This window comes from Pinus tabuliformis, chromosome 9 (assembly GCF_031772625.1).
Source record: "Pinus tabuliformis cultivar Carrire ecotype Pingquan chromosome 9, CPIR1, whole genome shotgun sequence".
NCBI lineage: Eukaryota > Viridiplantae > Streptophyta > Pinopsida > Pinales > Pinaceae > Pinus > Pinus tabuliformis.
Window position 1 is genome coordinate 1,241,118,365 of NC_142307.1, and position 22,451 is coordinate 1,241,140,815.

Consider the following 22,451-nt stretch of genomic DNA (forward strand, 5'->3'; position numbering starts at 1 on the left):
CTTCCTACGATCAGAGTGGTACTAGATCAAAGGTTTTCTCTTGGGAATTGAGGAGAAATAAGAGCTGGTTAATCTCCTTAATTGTGTTTCATAGTGATTGAAGAAAAAATATTTTTTTCATTTGAAGTGAAATTCAAAAGAAAGATTACTGTTTGAAATAGTTCAAACATAACAATGATGATTTGTAGGAGGAAACATAGCTTGAATTAGAATAAAATTGATTGAATTTTCCTTGAAGCAAATCTAGAGGAAGAATGTTCTAAGTTGAAGGAAAATTTAAAAACTACAACAAAAGGTAGAGCCAAAGGATGATTGCACCAGTAGTAGTATGGATGTTCACATGAGGTTGAACAAGAAGGTAAGGTGGTACTATGTTTTCAATTAATTTGTGAAGCAAGTTAGTGATTACAAGTAGCAGAAATGAGGATGTTTACAGTTGATGACTGTAGCCAAGTATAGAGAGAGCTCTTGATGATGATGGAAAATAAACTTGTAGCATATGATGCAGGGATAGCCCCGCTTACACCCACAAATGGATAAAAATGCATAAACACATCTATCCTAGGTATTTAACTCTCAAAGGGGTCATATCTTCTACCATGAATGAATAAGGCCCCTTTATCATCGGTTCCTTTTTATCGGAACTCAATCACCCTGCCAAAACCTCCTATTGGTACTTTTCAAAAACCCTCACACCTGTTTTTATGACTCTATCAAAGTCATTCGTTAAATCCTTCCTATTGATACTTTTAAACCTCCTATCGGGACTCATTCACTCTCATAAACCTTACTTTAAGCTTTTTGGCCGCATATGTAACCTTCCCTCTTTAAATGTTGGTTACATATGCGTTTAACACATAAATCTTCTATCGGAATTATTTTCCTTATAAACCATTTACAAAGGAAAACATACTCAAATCATACCTTTTTCCGCTTTGGTACGGGCACCACACACTTCCCGAGGATTTCCTTTATCGCAATCGGCTATCGGCTCCTCCATGGGTCATATATACAAGCCTCATCACCCCTCCGCTTCTGATATGTGACAATCAGAATCGTTAATATATGTTTTAGCCTTGAAAAGGCTCTGCAACACATCTATCACCAATACATGGAAATACATTGAAATCCCACTTCGAACACATGTAATCAAATATCAAATACTTTCCAACCGCATCTATAACTTCATCAAGTCCATACCTTTAGTCGCTCCACAACACTACTTCTTTGAACTCTGATAAGCCTAATCTTTGATCTCTGATTGGCATAGCCTCCAATCAAATCTTGACCATCCATTGCATCCCCTATCCAAGGGTCGAGATTGCTCTCGATTGTTTAGACGTGGATGCCTATTCTCCACTGTCGATCTGTACCCAACAGATTCGACGGTTGTTGTTGATATCAGGTAGATAACAAGTGCGAGGTTTAACCACCCGATAAAGTGGATTCCTCTCGTCCTCTGCTACCATGCGTCGTTTGATGAGTGGAATCAGTGCTCGTCCTTCAATACCGCTTATGGTTTTAAAGCAGCCAAAAATCCGCTTTCACTGTTACAAAACTGCCTTCCTTCATTTAAAGTTCACCGATGCGATATTCCTCTTGCTTCTCAGCGACATCATCTAGACCACTGATCTTCCAAATCCAACAGCTACTAAGCATTGTCACTTTACACCTTCGCTATTCCTTTTTACTTAGTTTTTACTCTAAGTCTTCAGTTCTTATATGGTTTTTCTCTTCTTCAAAGGTTTCGGCCTTTCTGCTGTTTTACTATGCGATTCCTCCTCAGCTTGAATTTAATACCTCTAGTGGATTCAACAACCCATTATGGTCCTCTGAATCACTCTTCTCTTGCGTAGTCCTTTAGAACTCCACCTTCTGCTTCTGTTGCTTAGCTACCTCTGAGCTTTACTCTTATGCAAAATCTCACATTGCTATTTCACCCGAGAGATTCCCTCTGTTTCCTCAATTGGATTCAAGGATCCTTTCATGATTCCTCTGAATCATTCTGTTCCTGTGCATCCTTCAAAATTCTATCTACAACCTATTACAGAGCCTAAGAATTCATAAGTAGTTCATTCATGAAATACTCTTGAACACACTGCCACAGTGAGGAACAAACATCTATATATATAAATATAAATAGTTAATTACATATCCGAGACTCTGTGTCTCACATAGGCCAGTTCTCCAATATCATGGCCTCCTCCTCCTTTTGCCCACAAGCTTACATATATGTCAAGAAGTTCTGTTCAATTCATCCTGGTTGGACTCCTAAATCTATTGAACTGACTCCTAGATGTACTCTATCCTCTATGTCCACTTCTAACTCATTAAATTCCTAAAATCTCTCTCTTGTTACTCGAATCGTGAACTACTTTAAGAGTTGGATTTGACTTCTAACTCTTTGTCATTACTAGCCACTCATGTCCTCCCTATTCAAGAGCATTTACAATATATGTCACACATCTAATTTGATTCCTATTTTAATCACTGAAAGCCTAATATTACATCAATTTATCACATAGGAATCCAACTTCTTAAAAATACATGACCCCCTATGTCTACTTAATTACAATGACCTTTTCTTGGGTTGAATGCTCCTGCATCAGACTCCCAAAGTAGAAAGTATTCATGATCTCCTGATCATGTGTCTTTTGATATTTATCTTCCTAGATCACATACTTTGTTTTGTAACTGCCAAAATGCCTTTTTCTTTTGCTGCTGCTACACTTCTGAAGTCTTTTGCTCCCTCTTATTCTTCTTTTCAATTAGGTTCATACCCTGATTGATCACGCTTACCGTTGCTACCATTTTTCTCCATTTGTACTGCTTCATCATCAATTGCCACATCTCTTTAATCTATGTCTCCAGTAAATCCTTTGAGTGGTCCATGTTCTGCTTCATATTTATGCCTCCTTCCTTTTGTGTCAGGTTGCTATTATTGTCCACTAATTCCTTAAATTGTTGCAAGTTACTTTCTCTTTGTAGATGCTGGTTTACTTTTTCTTCTTCTTTTGCTCTTGTTCCAAATTTCTCTTTTCTTACTCCAACTTTTGTTTTGACTCCTTTGCTAACTACCTCCCTCTCATTATTATCCTCTTTCATGATCGTTTCTATCTGCACTGAATCATGACTATCCAACATTCTTTCCAACAATTTATCATCTCTCTTCCATGGATTGAATTCATCCACATAATTTTCTTCTCTCATCTTTATTTGGCTGCTCATCTGTGCCAAATCTCCTTCAGTACCTGCAACTAAACCTACATTCACAAAACACTTGTTAAAATAAAAAACATAAGGCTTCAGTGCCTTATCTTCCTTTGGCAACAATTCAGTTTGCTGCTCAATTTATTTCCCCTTTGTCAACACATCAATATGTTGATTTTAATTCTCAAAAGAACTCATGATATTGTGAACTAGTCTTTCTTCCACATCATCTGCTCTAGTGATTTCTTCCTACTCTTTTCCATTGTAGCGAACTCTTTCCTTTTCAGTTTCAATTCGCTGAACTGTCATTATCATCTCCTTTTTCTTATGACTGTCATTCATGACAATCCTTTTGTCTTCCCTTTTTAGCAATCTATCTTGAACATCTATCCTTTATCTTTCCAACTTCCTTCTTTGAAAATCTAATTTTCTATATAACTCAATAATTTCATTTGGAGTAGATTTTGTAAATTTCACACAATTCTCCATGTCTTCCTTTGTTATTTCTAAATCATCAAATGTCCTTGTTTCCTTTGCTAAGTCTTTTGCATAGTCTTCTTCTTCCTTAACATCTTTCATTAGATGACCTTCTTCTTTAGTACATTTTGTCTTGCTGTCCTTATGTAATTCTTCTCCTAGAGTTATCCTTGTCTCGCCATCTTCATTAACATTCTCCTATATTTGTTTTTCATCAATAACATTAATTAAACTCATTTTATTACCTTTCTGAGACAATATTTCTTCATTCTTCATCAGAATAAGATCCTGATTCCTCATCTCCATGACAACTTCTATAGACTCATCCATAGACTTTTCCTTTTGTATGTAGTCAAATTCCTCCTCTTCTGAGAAGTTTTCTTTGTCACATTTTTCTTCTAGATATTCATCTCCTCTGAAGATATCTTCAAAAGGCTTCTTTTCTCCTGCAATACCTGCCATTATACACAAACAATTAGTTTTAAAAACATAAGACCTTGTGGTCTCACTTGATGCTTCAGTCATCATGTCTCCTTGTTGTTCCAAGTTTTCTTTATGACTAAGAAGTTCTTTGATGATCTCCTCTTCAATCTCTTCAAGCCCTTCACTTGGTTTCTTGATATCTTTCCCAAACTATATATGAGACCTATCTATCTCATCTTCTTCCAAAATTTCTCCCTGTTCTAGTTAATAAATGGACTCTTCCATTTCTAACTCAACTTCCTTGAGTTTTTCCATCAGCCACCTTACTTGTCTCTGTTGTATCTTTCTCTGTAATTTATGCCACTTCACTGGTTTCTTCCTCAAGACCCAACCTAGTCTCTAGATTTCCTCAAGTATTATCCTTAATGCATTGAGTTGTTATCTTAACTCTACAATCTCTCTTTAAATTTCCTCTTGACTCATGCTCTTGCCATTTTCCTTGGCATCCTTCTTCTCATATCTTCTACTGTGGCTTCTCTCTGAACCTTTGCTATGACTATCAACAGCCATCTTTTTCTCCTCTTCCTTCATCAGCTCCTCACTCATCCTTAATAAGCCTTTTCAATAGCTAGTCCTCCTCACTACAATCTTACCTCAATAAACTCTCCTCACTAAGTCTTTTGGTAAGAACAGGTCATCTTTCTGAAACCTCCTATTGAGCAACACCTTTGATCTTTCTAGGCTTCTGCAATCTCTTACTCCCTCTTGAGAACACTTTAGCTATTCTCTCTTTCCAATCTCTTGTTTGATTTTTCAGGTTCATTGCCACTTTCCTTCATAGTTTTTCCCTTACTCTATCTTCAAGAACACATTTGGTTCTCCTCTCATAGCTTCTCTTGCTGTCACTTGTGCATTAGTGTAAAAACACACATTCTCAATTTAAAACAAAACATATTACCTCACTTTCAAGATCTCATCATGATTTTGTTTCACCATTCCACCTATACTTTGAATGGATTTCCTCTGTCTCTTGCATATACAAGTTCTACTACACATCACCTCTTTGTGTGCCTTCATTCTATCAGATGAGAATCTGGTTCTCCCCTACCTTCATAAACATCTTAACACATACTCTGTTCTAAATTATTTCACATAGAATTGTTTGTTCTATCTTAACCCCAATGGTTTTAATTACAACCTACTCTGTTACAAATCTGCTTTGATCCCACTATGATGCAAGGATACCCTAGCTTACACCCACAGTGTGCATAAAAATGCATAAAGACATCTGTCACAGGTATTTAACTCCAAAAGGAGTCAAATCTTCTACCATAAATGATTAAGGCCCCTTTATCATCGGTTCCTTTGTATCGAAACTCAATCACCCTGCCAAAACCTCCTATCAGGAATTTTCAACAACCCTCACACCTTTGTTTATGACTCTATTAAAGTCATTCATTAAATCATTCCTATTAGAACTTTTAAACATCCAATCGGGACTCATTCACTCCCATAAACCTTACTTTAAGCTTTTTGGTTGCATATATAACCTTCCCTCTTTAAACGCTGGTTACATATGTGTTTAACACATAAATCTTCTATTGACACTATTTTCCTTATAAACCATTTACAAAGGAAAACATAGACAAATCATACATTTTTCCGCTTTGGTATGGTCTTTGCACACTTCCCGAGGATTTCCTTTATCGCAATCAGCTATCAGCTCCTTCATGGGTCGTATATACAAGTCTCATCACCCCTTTGGTTCTGATATGTGACTATCAGAATCATTAATATGTGTTTTAGCCTTAAAAAGACTCCGTGACACATCTATCACCAATACATGGAAATACATTGAAATCACACTCCGAACACATATAAGCAGATCTCAAATACTTTCCAACCGCATCTATAACTTCATCGGCTCTGCACCTTTAGTCGCTCCACAACGCTACTTCTCCAAACTCCAATAATCCTGATCTTCGATCATCGATCAGCATAGCCTCTCATCAAATCTTGACCATTCGTTGCATCCCCCAATCTAACTGTTGAGATTGCTCCCGACCGTTTAAACGTGTGCACCTATTCTCCACCATCAATCTGTACCCAATAGATCCAACAACTATTGTGTATATTGGGTAGATAACAAGCGCGAGATTTAACCACCCAATAAAGTGGTTTCCTCTCATCCTTTGCTACCACATTTTGTTTGATGAGTGGAATCTACACTCGTCCTTCAATACCACTTTGGGTTTTGAAGCCACCCGAAATCCACTTTCATTGTTACAAAACCGCCTTCCCTCATTTAAAGTTTTCCAATGTGATATTCCACTTGCTCCTCAGTGACATCATCTGTACCGTTGATCTTCCAAATCCAATAGGTGTCGAGCACTATCACTTTAATCCTTCTCTCTTCCTTTTTACTTAGCTTTTACGCTAAGTCTTCAGTTCTTCTGTGGTTTTTCTCTTCTTCAAAGGTTAAAGCCTTTCTGCTATTTTACTACACGATTCCTCATAAGCTTGACTTTAATCCCTCTAATGGATTCGACAACCCATTATGGTCCTTCGAATCACTCTTCTCTTGTGCAGTTCTTCAGAACTCTGCCTTTTGCTTCCATTACTTAGCTACCTCTGATCTTTACTCTTCTGTGAAATCTCACTTCGCTATTTCACCCCAGAGATTCCCTCTATTTACTCAATTGGATTCAAGCATGATACCTCTGAATCATTCTATTCCTTTGCGTCCTTCAGAATTTTGTCTACAACCTATTACAGAGCCTACAAATTCACAAGTAGTTCATTCATGAGATACGCTTCAACACACTAACGTAGCCAAGAATAAACATCTATATATTTAAATATAAATAGTCAATTACATATCCGAGACTCTGTGTCTCGCAGAGGCCTATTCTTCAATATCATGGCCTCCTCCTCCTTCTTCCCGTAGGCTTATGTATATGCCACGAAGTTTTGTTCACTCATCCTGGTTCGACTCCTGAATCTATTGAACCGACTCCTAGATGTACTCTATCCTCTATGTCCACTTATAACTCATTAAATTCCTCAAATCTTTCTCTTGTTCCTTGAATCATGAACTACTTTAAGATTTGGATTTGACTTCTAACTCTTTCTCATTACTAGCCGCTCATGTCCTCCTTATTCGACATAATTTACAAGATATCTCACACATCTAATTTGATTCCTACTTTAATCACTCAAAGCCTAATATTACATATATTTATCACTTAGGAATCCAACTTCCTAAAAATACATGACCCCCTATGTCTACTTAATTACAATGATTTTCTCTTGGGTTGAATGCTCCTACATCAGCATAGAAGGAGGAAAAATGAAGTTATAAAAGGGATATGGTGCACAAGTTTAATGCAAAATACAAAGGAGTAGAGAGTTCTCAAGTGAATATTCTAGAGGAAGGAATTAGCAAAAATAATAGAGGAATACTAGGCATGGAAGAACTTAGTATGGTATTTAAAGATATGTTGATGGATTCAACTTGTTGCAGTGACTTGTTTGTAGCTCACAATGAGAAAGAAGAAACTCATACAAGAAGGAAGATTGAGACTAGTGATTTTCATATTAAATGTTCGTAGGTAAGAAATAACTTATCAAGTTAGGAGAAACTTGATAGAGAAGTAGCTGAAATTAAATTACAACTAGAGATGATGAGAGAAATGCTACAGAGAGAAGAATAAGACCATAGATACAAATGGACTCTATACAAGACAATTAAGTGATTCTTTTTTGCAGGAGAGACTACGATAAAGGAAAATTGCCCAGTTAAGGGAAAAATTTTGGATATTTGAGTGTGGAGAGGTGGGTTACATATGTGAACCTACGAAAGGATCTATCCTTAGAGAGAGAAAGTGATGAGGATGTTGATGAGATACTAACTGAAAATATCACAAATTATTTATAGAATGAATATCAACATGGAGAAATGAAGCCTAAAGCATCAAATGAGACCACAAGGACTTATGATTTTGACATTGATGATTTTGTATGTTTGCAAGTTTCTTATGCAATGAAAATGATGGAGAGGCTTTGAAATTTTTCACAGAGATGGACAATAATGAACAACATCTAAATTATGTTTTGAATAAGGATGACTCAGTGTGTTCCCATGAAAGTCAATAAAATGGTATTCTTACATAAGTAAAGAAAGAAAAATTTGGAGGAAATTTGTAGCAGTCTATTCTAGCAAGAATCATAGTAAAATTGGCTCACGCAGACAACCAAAATAAAGAAGAGGTGAAACATTCATATAAAGTTCTTATGAGATGTAAATCTAAATTACAATTACTAGAGAAGTTATTGGTGAAGGAATATAAATTAGAAATTAAAACCAAAGAAGAGGAATGTTCAAGCATGCCTAATAGTGAAAATGTGGTTACAATAGCCAATGAACACTAGTAGGAATTGATGAAATTAATTCCTAAGTGACTGGAAAAGTTAGTCACTGTAGCTTTTCCAAGTGAAATACTAATAAAAATGAGCAATCTTTAGTCATTAACTAAAAATTACTAACATAAACGACTAATTTAGTCTCGAGTTAAAATGTATGACCAGATAATAAGTAGTACAACTAAAAGTGACTAATGTGAATGACCAATTTAGTCTAGTACCATGAATATGAATACTTAGCACATAATACAATAGTAGAAATTTGTCATTTATGTTAGTCATTTTAATTTTTTCACTTCAGCAATCTAAACTTACAAGTGTTAGTGGATTCAAAAGTTGTTATCGACTGGTTGAAAGGTTATACTTACTTAAACACTTCTTTAATACATCAATGGACTATTAGAGTTATGGAGTTGATTAGAACATTCATGGTTATACCCTTTGATCACATTCATAAGGAATTACAATAAAATATTGAAAGATTATCCAAAAATGGGTGCGGGTTTATAGTTGGGTGAAATACGTTATGGAGAATAACTACAAGGAGTAGTGTTGAGTAATTACTAGAGGACACATTTCCTTTAGTCAAAGAATTAACTTTTCATACATATTTGCATTTTTTATTATTAGGGTCATATCCATTGAAACTAGGATACTAGTTTTTGACTTGGATAGCATGTTGTTTATCTAGTTTGAACATACATTGTGAACATAGCAATACTAGACTCTTATGAATTTTTTTTTAATCCTATGGGGATTTTGATATTTCTTGAACATTAGATGTTGAAAATATAACAATTTCATGTCATTCAGGTAAAGGAAATTTAGTATATGTTATATGATGTAGATTACATCTTTGCATTAATATTAATACAAAGATGATGTCTTTTTCTTATTGGAATTTTTTTATGGCATTTCCCATCACCTAAGTTATTCAAAATAATTTACGTAGGAATACATGAAACTACAAGAATATTTTCTTAGTTGCTAAAGATGGTTTCCTTTCATAACAATGATGATCATTATTTGTCTCCTTGGTACCATATGTCAATGTTGGGCATCCATGATGGCTCTGTGATGGTCGATATTCGTCATAATAGGCATGTGAACTCCCAGGTGTAAACACAACTTGTTGAATGTGAATATGGGGTTTGAAACTTCGTAGGCACAATGATGTTTGTGTTCTACGAAAGGTTGTTGAGGTTTCAAGAAATTACCTTGAATCATACAAGAACATCGTGCCACCTCTTAAACCCTATGTTAATCACTCCATGCTTTGGTATTGATGTGCAAAAATAAAATTCATGAAAAATGTATATTTATAATTCATAAAAAATGATACATCAAATACATTTAATTATGTTAAAATTATACAAAATATCCAAGTATGATTTTCCTCATAAAAACTTCAAATACATATAACTACATTAGATCCATATTAACCCCAGATCTATCAAGCGTTGAGAGGGATCCAATCTCTTGAGGTGAAAACCTCTTTTTTTTGTCCAAAACTTGAGGAAAGTTGTGTACCTCAAGATGTTTGCTCGCTCTGAGTGCTTGATAGATCTCGGGTTAAGATGGATCTTGGTTGATTACATAATATTATATAATATCTATTTTTTTATTTATGTGTCTCTTTCTTAATTTATCTCTCTATTTCACACCCAAGCATGCACACATTCTCGCCATATCTATCTCTCTCTTCCCTCCTACCTCTTCCTCTCTACCTCTCTCTCTCTCTCTCTCTCTCTTTCTCTTCCCTCCCGCTCTCCTCTCTCTCTTCAACTTTCTCCCCTTATGTATTTCATCTTCCTTCCCTCTCTCTCTCCATCCAACTCCATCTCTCTCTCCTTCTCTCTCTTGATTCCTCTCTCCCAATTTCTCCCCAACTTCCCTCTATCTACTCCCCCCCATCTCTCTCTCTCTCTCTCTCTCTCTCCCCAAACTCTCTCTCTCTCTGTCCCCAAACTCTCTCTCTCTCTCTCCAACTCCATCACTATCTCCCTTTCTCTTCCCTTCTCTCTCTCCCCTTCATCTATGTGTCTCCATCTTTCTCTCTTTCACTTCTCTCCCTATCTCTCTCTTCCCTCCTCTAGATTTGTTACTATCTCCCTCCACCCCCCACTCGTTCCCCTTCACTTTTCTTTTTTTCATCCCTTGGATGCTTAGTTAAGATGGGTGTTAGGTCCCTATAATACTGGTGATTACCCCATTACTATTGTAGTTATACCCCTTATTTATATTGTTGTCCCCCTATTACCCCCATGTTGTTATTTCTGTGCCTCATAGAATCCCTCTATTGTTATTTTTCTGGCTTTATATTATTATTGTTAGGTCAACTGGATTATATTGTGACTCCTTAGACTCCTATATATAGAAAGGAGGTTTTGTCATTTGTATCATCCAAGAATTGTTCATTTATGTAATGTAAAGGAGGTTGCCCCCTCAAAGAGACTGAATTCTAAGGCGTTGATCTATCTTTTCTATCTTTTCTTGAGTTGGTTTCATAACATTTGGTATCACAGCTTTGGATTCTTGGGTTTCACTGCTCCGAAGAGGTCATCGTGGCATTTTTGCTATAACGTTTTTTTTGTGACATTTCAGAAGTTACAAAAAAAACCATTTGAGAAGAAATCACGCTAAACCTTGGGTCTGAATTTCAGAGCTTTTCGCGCGATATTTGCAGAGATATGATTTGAGGAAGTTGGTCTTTTTGCAGACTCCTGAATTACATTCAAAACAGGTGACCTGGGGAAAATCGTCATAACATTCTCTCTGGGGATTGGGTTGAAATTTTGTCAGAAGGTACAGAAAGAGGATGGATTGTAGTTTCTTGTATGCATGTTTTAGATCCAAAGGTTGAAACAGTGACTTGTGGCACGTCCTACAATTTCGCTCTACTGAACTAGTCTAAAAGCAAGTCACCGTAGGAGATTTCACATGACGTTTTATTGGAGAATCTAATTTGGGTCAAACTTGTGGCATTGCAAAGAGGACACAGAAGGCTACTACAAGTTGCAACTTTAGAACTGGATGATCCAAAATTACAGAGATACATCAGATTCAATATCAGGCTTCTATAAAGTGAAAAAAGGTGTGTAGTTCTTTTAAAATTTTTGTGTTAGCTTGGTTTAACGGAATTCAAAGGGCATAGTAAAGCATTATTATCGGTAAATGATGCCCTAAGGAAAGAAAATGCAAACACATAGTAAGGAACCTGAAGGCTCTAGCATGACTCATGAAGAAGAGGAAGAAATGCTACATGATATATCAAAATTACAAGAACAAGTGCAACAAATGTCACGCTCACAAAAGCTAACAGAAGCTAAGATAAATGGCGTGGAATCTAAGATAAATGGCGTGAATCTAAGATAAAGGGCATGGAAGCTAAGATGGATGATTCGAAGAAAGATTTGAAGAGAGACATGGCAGATTTGAAGACAGGTTTGAAGACAGACATGGCAGATTTGAAGATAGATTTGAGGACAGACATGGCAGATTTGAAGATAGATTTGACAAATTTTCTACAAGAAATACTTACTAATGGTGAAAAGGTTGTAAAGGAAACTCGTGATGTGAATAAAAGTAATGTTAATCATGATTCCATAGACTCTAATTTTGGATCGAAGACCCACCATATTCCAAAAATCGATATGAGGAAGTTTGATAGCAAGGAGCCTGCCACATGGATATTACAGATGGAGCAGTTCTTCGATCTCAATAATGTGCAAAACACAAAAAAGGTACGTATGGCAATTGTATATTTGGAACCAAATCAGTTTGTATGGTATCAATGGCTTTGCTCTCGTAAACAATTTATCACTTGGGCAATTTTTACGGAAGAATTGATAGCACATTATGAAGATACAAAAAGAAACACTTTTTTTAGCCAATTGATAAGTCTCAAACAAAAGTGTTCAGTAATGGAGCACATTGAGGAGTTCCAAAAATTGAACATAAGGGTAAAGGATATTCCAGAGGAGCATAGGATTGATGTGTTCATAGGGTCTTTAAAGGATAATATCCAACATGATGTTCACCTTTGGGAACCTGATTCATTAGAGAAGGCATTCAGGTTAGCAAGAAAATGGAAAGCAAAATTATGGCAACCAGGAAGCATACCACTCACAACTATAAAGACGGAAGTGTTTTTTCCCCTAGTCTTCCACAACCTATAAGGTTTACACCACAACAATTGGAAGAAAAAAGAGCAAAAGGGCTTTGTTATAGTTGTGATAACAAATACACTAAAGGTCATAAGTGTGCTGAGAAGAAATTATTCTACATAGATTGTGAAGAGGAAGAATAAAAGGAGCAAGAAAGGTCAAAAGAAGAATATATACTCCAGGAACAAAGCCTAGATGAAGAACAAATAAATCCGACCATATCTTGTAATGCATTCGCGGGCATTACCACTCCTCAAACCATCAAGATAGAAGGACAAATCAAGAAGAAAAAGGTAATAGTGTTGATTGATTCAGGAAGCACCCACAATTTTACTCATTGTAGGGTAGCAAAAGAATTGAATTGCCTCCTATATCTAGCATCAGAGTGTCAAGTGATGATTGCAAATGGAGGAACAATAAATTTCTCTAGAAGGTGCCATAATATCAAGCTATCTATGGGAGAATATGTATTGACTAGCCCAATGCTTTCCATTCCAATGGGAGGTGTTGATGTTGTACTAGGAGTCCAATGGCTACAATCGTTGGGTACAATAGCTTTTAATTTTCAAGAACTTTTCATCAAATTTTCTACAGAAGGAAAGGAAGTTGAATTAAGGGGTATTGCAGGGAAACCAAGAAAGATAATCAGCTCTAATGGTCTAACAAAGCTTCTAAAAAAGGAGCAAAGAGGTGTAATTGCACGATTATGTTCGCTAGATGTTTCCACATCGGAGTCATCTATTTCACCAGATCTCCAAAAAGGCCTAGACAACCATTCCAAGGTATTTGAGGCTCCCAAAGGTCTCCCGCCTATGCGTGATCATGATCATGCTATTCATCTGATTCACGGAAGTGTTTCTCCAAACATCAGGCCATACAGATATCCCTATGTCCAAAAAATTGAAATTGAACGTATGGTTGCAGAAATGCTAGAGGCTGGTATAATTCAACCAAGTCAAAGTTCTTTCTCTACTCTAGTAGTATTGGTGCACAAGAAGGATGGATCATGGTGCATGTGTCTGGATTATAGGGAGCTCAACAGGCTCACTATTAAAGATAAGTTCACATTCTTGTCATTGATGAATTGCATGGATCAATTTACTTCACCAAGTTGGATCTTCGTTCGCGATATCATCAAATCAGAATGAAGATTTAAGAAATTCTGAAAACAACATTTAGAACTCATGAGGGTCATTATGAATTTTTTGTCATGCCTTTTGGCCTTACTAATGCACCTTCAACATTTCAAGGTTTGATGAATTCAATTTTCAAACCATTCCTTAGAAAATTTGTGTTAGTATTTTTAGATGATATACTAATCTACAACAAGTCTTGGAAGGATCATGTTGAACATGTTGACAGCGTGCTACAACTATTGGAGGAGAAACAATTATATGCAAAAAGATCCAAATGTTTCTTTGGAGTCCAGGAGGTGGAATATTTGGGTCATATTGTATCTCATGAAGGAGTTAAGGTAGACCCTAGCAAAATTAAAGCCATTAAGGAATGGAAAATCCCCACATCCATAAAGCATCTGCGAGGATTTCTTGGGTTGACAGGGTATTATCGCAAGTTTGTTAAGAATTGTGGGAGAATAGCAGCACCTATAATAACATTATTGAAGAAAGATGCATTTTCATGGACTCTGGAAGCAACAAAGGCATTTGAACATATTAAAGAGGCAATGTGCCAAGCACTAGTCTTAGCTACACCGGACTTAACAAAAACCTTTATTGTGGAATGTGATGCTTCAAGAAATGGAATTGGTGCTGTTCTAATGCAAGATGAAAAACCCATTGCTTTTGAAATTCGTCCAATCAAGGGAAAGTTTTTAAGCAAAGCTATTTATGAGAAGGAAATGCTGGCAATACTCCATGCACTTAAGAAATGGTGACCCTACCTAATGGGAAGACACTTCAAGGTAAAAACGAATCATGATAGCCTTAAATACTTTTTAGAACAAAGATTATTCTATGAAGAGCAACAAAAGTGGGTCACAAAGATGTTGGGTTATGACTTTCAAATCATCTACAAAAAAGGGAAGCAAAATGTGGTGGCAGATGCACTCTCAAGAAAGGATGAGGATGTGGAAGCATTGTTGTGCGCCATTTCTATTATCCAACCAGATTGGATAAATGAAGCAAGGGAGGAATGGAAGAATGATGAAGAAGTGTGGGCGCTTATTCGAAAGCTACAACAAGATTCCAGTACATTTGATACATTTAGCTGGCAAAATGATTCATTATGGTACAAAGATCGCTTATACCTCTGTAAGAATTCCCAATTAAAACAAAATATTCTTATGGAATTGCACACTTCTCCCGTAGGAGGGCACTCAGGATTTTTAAAAACTTACCACAGGGTTAAGAAGGAATTTTTTTGGGATGGCCTTAAATCATATATTCAAAACTTTGTGGCGGAATGTTTGGTTTTCCAACAAAATAAAGTTGAAACAATTAAGACACCAGGTCTATTACAACCTTTATCCATTCCAAGCCAACGTTGGGAGGAGGTTTCAACGTATTTTATCACAGGTTTACCCAAGTCTGAGGGAAGGAGTGTCATCATGGTGGTAGTTGACAGACTTACCAAGTATGCACACTTTTGTGCATTATCACATCCATTTAAAGCCAATATAGTTTCTACTGCATTTATGGAAACAATTCAAAAGGTAGATGGAAGCCCAAAGATTATTGTAAGTGACAGAGATCCCATTTTCACTGGAAATTTTTGGAGAGAATTATTTTCTTGTCTTGGTACTCAGTTAGCTCATGGCTCATCTTATCATCCTCAATCTGATGGGAAAACTGAGATAGTAAACAAATGTTTGGAAGGATATCTTCGTTGCTTTGTATATGATAAATAGACATAATGGGTCAAATGGTTGCCTTTGGCTGAATGGTGGTATAACACTTCCTTCCATACAACAACAAAAATGACCCCATTTATGGCACTTTATGGGTATCAACCACCACCCATCACATCATATTTAAGAGAAAATTCTAAGGTTCAGGGAGTGGAACATCACATCGAACATCAACAACAAGTCCTCCAACTCTTAAAGGATAACCTCATGCTGGCACAAAATAGAATGAAACAACAGGCAGATCAACATCGCAGTGAAAGAAGTTTTGATGTAGGTGATTGGGTATTCCTACGGCTACAACCATATAAGCAAATGTCCCTAAAGCAAGCTAAGAAGGATAATAAATTATCACTAAAGTATTATGGTCCATACAAGGTGTTGGAAAAGATTGGTACTATGGCATACAAATTGGAGCTTCCTGCAGCTTCTCGATTGCACCCAGTTTTCCATGTTTCATGTTTAAAGAAGGTTATAGGCGACAAGCTCCCAGTTCAAACAATATTGCCAGAACTTGACGAGGAAGGAAAAATTATATTGGAACCGGAAGCAGTCACAGAAACAAGAACTCGACAGCTACGAAATCGATCAATTTCAGAGTATCTTATCAAGTGGAAGAACTTATCCGCTGAAGATTCCACATGGGAGGATGAGAATTTTATGCAGAAGTATCCAGAACTACTCAAGCGTTGAGGACAACACTTTTTTGAAGGAGAGGGGCATGTTGGGTCCCTATAATACTAGTGATTACCCCATTACTATTGTAGTTATACCCCTTATTTATATTGTTGTGCCCCTATTACCCCCATATTGTTATTTTTGTGCCCCATAGAATCCCTCTATTGTTATTTTTGTGGCTTTATATTATTATTGTTAGGTCGGCTGGATTATATTGTGACTCCTTAGACTCCTATATATAGAAAGGAGGTTTTGTCATTTGTATCATCCAAGAATTGTTCATTTATGTAATGTAAAGGAGGTTTCCCCCTCGAAGAGGCTGAATTCTAAGGCGTTGATCTATCTTTTCTATCTTTTCTTGAGCTGGTTTCATAACAATGGGTCTATGTTGGTTTATACTAACACTATTTATATTATAAAAATTTCACATATTTAAATATAAAAGTATTCATAAAGCTCTAGGTCAACCTTGAAAACACATTTCTATTCATATTTCCTGATTATTTTTCTCTTCAAATTATTTATGGCTAATTTCATTCTTTAGTGGGAACAAAATATTTTCTCCAAAGAAAAAATCGTTTCCTTGTGGGTGCATTGTTTTTTGTTGTTCACAACAAAATTTAATGTGATTTTGGTAATTTGAGACATGATTTATTGTAGATATCATCCGACCTGATCTGATTTTTATTCATGGCATATGTGCTTTGACTGTAATACAAGGAATCCCACATGGGCATTGGTCACTTATGGGATTTTCATTTGCCTAGATTGTTCTGCATATGATCGTAGTCTTGGTGTTCACATTAGCTTTATCACTTATGTGTTTTAATATTTACTACTCAAGTTGCAATATGATGAGTCTCGGTATTACAAAAAGAATGCTGCAACTCCCAAGGCTACCAACTTTAATTATCAATCTGGGGTTCGTACAAACTTAAGAGGTGTCGGGACTATATCTGTGGCATACAATGTGTCCTTCGTTTGCTGTCATGATGTAATGGAATGCATGTACTGAAAACAAATCCTAAACTAATTGCAGAAAATGAAATGTTTGAAATGGAACCTTAACCTATTGCAATAAAGAAAGTACAAGGGAAGAGACGGAAATTCAATGCTAAATCACACCATTTCCTAATTAACTTCCAAGAAACTATTCTTTAAAATAATGCCAAATTATCATGAACCAAATGCTACTATCTAAAAATGGAATTAAGAAGCATCAAAAATCAATAATGTCCAACTAAAGGGACTAAAATATATAACGAGAAGAAGAAGCATCAATGCATAATACACATGAAAATACTTTGGGGAAAGCCTCAACTCAAAACCCCGCTATCTGTATTATCATACAAGGTGGAAATACATAGGAATTATACAAAGCCTTAGCTCTCACAGCTAAACAACTCTCAATGCAATCCTCACAGATGCTCATAGGAAATATTAGCTTCTCTCAAGCCTTCCTCTCTTCCCTCCAAGCTCCTATTTCCTTGCATTGTTCCTCTGGGATGATTCTCACTTACCAAGTGGAGAACTCATCTACCAAGTGGAAGATCACCTAATCTCACACACTGTCAAGACTTCGCAATCCTCAAGGAATGATGCCTTGACTACATGCATGAGTTTTCTTTATACCAAAACACATGCAACTGATAGTACATTGTCCTTGTCTTTAATCTCAACTGGGTCTTTCTCAGAATAGACATGCATGAGCTTATGATGAGAGAATCTTCAGTTAACTCAAGCACCCTAGTTTAGTGCATGCATGCATCAACTAAATGTTAACTCTCTATTAGTTCCTCAAATAGTTTGGAATTAATTTAACTGGACTTAACTCAGTAAACTAAGTTAACTAATTACAACTCAAACATAACTCAATCTTATCTCCTTAATTTAAGGGATAACTCTTCCATGACTTTAGAAAGACCTCTAACTTGAATTTCTCCAACTAATTAAGTCAAAATAACATAATTAATTATTTCGAAGTAGTTGTTAAGACTAAATTTGATTTTAATTCACAATTTCATTCAAGGACAAATTAAATTTGAATATTCTTGTTGCCACATTTCAACATGTGCCTAGCGTTGAATGTTAAGTTTTTAAGGTGTTCGTTTCTATGGTGAAATTTTATTTTCTTTGTTTATATAGGTCATCTGGCTGCATGGTGGCCACTAGTGCCCCACTGAAGAAAACTTGTTCTCGTTTCTTACTTTTCTAGAGCAAAATCGTAGACATTATTGACGTTTAGGTATATGTTGTATAAATATTTTATAGTTTTCTTTAGCTTATATTCTAGTGTTCATTTTCTTTCATGCCTTATACTCTGCATTGTGTCTTCTTACATTTTCCGAAGAGGAAATTACTATTGTTACTAAGAAGAAAAAAATGAAGAAACAGAAGAAAATGACACTAGCGCGAAAAATACAGAAAGAGATATAGAAGAAAGTTGTTTTAGTGATACCTTTGAAGCCAATATTCTGCACTAGACACACACATACAAACTGATGGTAAAATCTTTAGAGTTGGTGAATTCATCTGCAATGCCTTGGAAATGTTTTGAAGTGATGAAACAATATTTCATGTGTAAATTGGAGTCCAACAAATATTAAGTTGGAAACTCGTATTGTAATACTCAAGATTTTATATAATATAATTTATGTGGTTGAAATTATCTGTAGTTGCACTTTATATTACTTAATATTGTATTTAACATATGTAACTTTGTCTTTTCATATTATATGGACATGCATATTCTATGACATTTTTCTAAAATTTAGTTGAAAAATCATACCAACTAATTTATATTGATAAATAAATAATGCATAACATCAATCTAAAACTACTAAATTAGTAGTTTATATTCATTAATGATGAACACAAATACAATGAATATACTACTAAATCAATCGTTTATAATGATTATTATTGAAAGTAAAAGAAATGAATATAAACTACTAAAACAACGATTTATATAACGAATATGAAACTACCAAAAGTAAATAAATGACTATTGATATTGATAAATTTGTGATTACAAATAACAACTAAAATTTGCATACATATGACTATTAGAGGCTAATTTATAGTGCCTTATAACACGATTAAAATTTAGTCATATTTCTTTGGTCGTTAACTGGTTTCAAATGATGACTAAAATTTGCATATATATGACTATTAATAGCTAATTTACAGTATCTTATAACATGAACAACATTTTGGTAATATTTCTTGGGTCATTAATTGATTTTTCTGGGTGATCACATAGTAATATATTTTGTCGTATATTTTGTCATTAATTGTGGTAATTAATGACTAGATTAATGAGAAAATTTATCATTAAATATAGTACTAGATGTTAAAATTGAGACAACCAATTAATGACTAGACGTTGGTTGCGTTATAAGACACTGTAAATTAGCTACTATTGGTGACCGACTAAAAAATGGTCATTTATATGAAAACTTTACTCCTTTTTTTAGTAACTAATTAGCCATTTTGTACTAGTGATGGTTAGTGCGGATTTTGAAATGTCACCCTAATAATTATGGTCGCCAAGTCTCTACTGCATGTAATATGGCCATCATTCCTTTCTCATTTGTAAATTGCCCAGATGTTTTCCATTGAGTTGTTCATTGGTGAAAGCCAATAATCTACCCTCCTCCATTAATATTACGCAAATTCCTATACCTGAAGCATCACATTCAATCAGAGAAGATTTGATGAATTCTAGTAAGGCCAATACTGGAGTGGAGCACATGGCCTGCTTGAGAGCTAAGAAGGCTTGTTGAACAGTGCTAGTCCAGAGAAATGTTTTTTTGTTGAGAAGGATAGTGATGGGTCTAGCAATGCATCCATAATCACAGACAAATTTGTGATATCAGCCCGTGAGACCCAAGAATCCTAGAAAGAAATTCAAGGTTTTTTGTTGGGGAGAATCTTACATTGCCTAAATATTTTTCGGATAAAACATTGCTCCATCACGACCCACAATGTGTCCAAATACTATACTTCTTCCATGCTAAAGGAGAAATTAGATAATTAACAAATAATTTGTGATCTTGGAACAATTGCAATATTTTTTCAACATGCTGAAGGTGTTTCTCCTATGTTATGATGTAGATGAGAATGTCATCAAAAGAAACTAGGAAAAACGTTTAGATATTGTTTCAGAAGGGCATTCGTGAGGCTCTAAAAAGTGGATGAAGAATTACAATGACCAAATGGCATGACCAAGAATTCATAATGGCCTTCATGAGTTCAGAAATCTATCAGGATGAATATGAGGAGGAGTGGATTCAATGGCCTAGGTGAAATTAAATTTGGACACTACCCCATGATTTCCCTTTTTTAAAATCTTCTCCACTCAATGTGAGCTGATGATAGTAGGGGCACCTTCCTGGAGTCCCCTCATTGTATGAGTGTGGTTACTCTTCTTAAAGCTCATATATAACTCCTAGAAATCCTTTGTGATACGACCTAGTGTGTGGATCCATTCAACACCAAGGACAATGTTGCAACCACCCATTTCAATGGAAAACAGCGTCCTTCACATTTCATGGCCCCCCCATCAGTGATAGGGACTTGGAAATTAGATACCACCCTTATATAACAGTGAAAAACTCTTCCTACTCTCTTATGGACAAATTTATGAGCACTGCCACTATCAATGAACACCACTAATGGTTGACGCTTAATAAAACCTCGAATTTTGAGAGAATTGGGCGAATAAATTCGAGCAAATGAATGTACTGATGTAAATGGTGAATTCGACGATGTTGTGAGATCATTGTTTGGGTCAAGTTTGTGTTAACCTACTTCTTCCTCGAGCACCTCAGTGGATGGAGCTTCATTGACTCAACTATTTTCAATAACATCAATTTAAAATAATTTTGATTCCTTGAATTTATGTCCTAGGGAGTAATTTTCATCACAATAGTAGCAGATTCCTTGTTTCCTTCCTTTGGTGACTTCTGTCGATGACACCTTTTAAACCTTAAGTGTTTGGGTGGTGCCCATATCTTGGGTGGGGCATGCCTATGCGATGAAATTTGGATGATTGGACTAGGTATTTAAGGTGAATTATACATCTAATGCCTTGCGGCATGCGCCCAACCAACTAGTTGGGTGATGCATTAGGACATAGTGTTGGATAGCTTCCTCCAGGCCACTGATGAAACGTTCCAACTAAAATTCATCTCCTAGTCTCTTAGTTCTAATGACCAATTTTTCAAAAGATGCAATGTAGTACATTAATATAACCATTTCCCTAAGCTTAGTGAGATGACCCAAAAAGTGAGATTCCAAATCAAAGTGGTCACAGATGGCTTTTGAGAACGTGTTCCAAGTGGGATTCCTTGGGTTCAATTTCTGATGTCACTTCCACCATTGCAATATCTCTTGGTCCAATTAAAGGGTTCCCACATGTTTTCTAGTGTCATCCTACCATATATTATTAAACAAGAAATATTGTTCCATTTGTGCTACTCATATTGTAGGCTTAGAGCTATCAAGTCTGTAAATGGCCAGCTTAGGTGTCTAGTGGCTCAAAGATTGATGAGCTCAATGGAAATGAATGTGATGGATGGATTTTCCTTGTATGTGTGCATCAACACTATGCTCTTCCATCATGGGTTGATGAGGCATGTTTATAGTGATCAATAGTTTTGCGAGCTAGGAGGTAATGGTCTCTTGGAACTCATTGAATTTTTTCTCAAGGTGGTCAACCTTATTGACAACCCTTTTTGCAGCCATAACTATAGACATCGTACCGAGCATAGACTAGCCCCAATCAAATTTTTAGCTTGCATAAGAGTAGTATGCTTGGACAGAGGGCAAGCTCAGAAGTCCAATGACGTGGGTAACTTGAATTAGCGTCAAGAAAAGTTTGGGACCTCCTGAAAATTGGGGGCCTACAAGTGAATGGTACCACTCTCACTAACTCGTCATCCTGAATTTTATGGGCTATGTCTCTTGCAAGAATCCGGAGAACGACCTAGAAGGGTTTTTTCTTACTCTAAGCTGAACGATACTACAGTGGTCAAATTCTAGAAAGCTTGATACTACTGATTATCCTATGAAAATCAGGCCAGGATTTTAGTAACAGAAACCCCAAGGTCTTGGTACTGCAAAATGTGTTGCGAAAACCTGATGTGGACTATGGTGGCTAAAGCCGTCACTGCACAAAGAGTCATATTCACATTATGAAAGCCTAAATT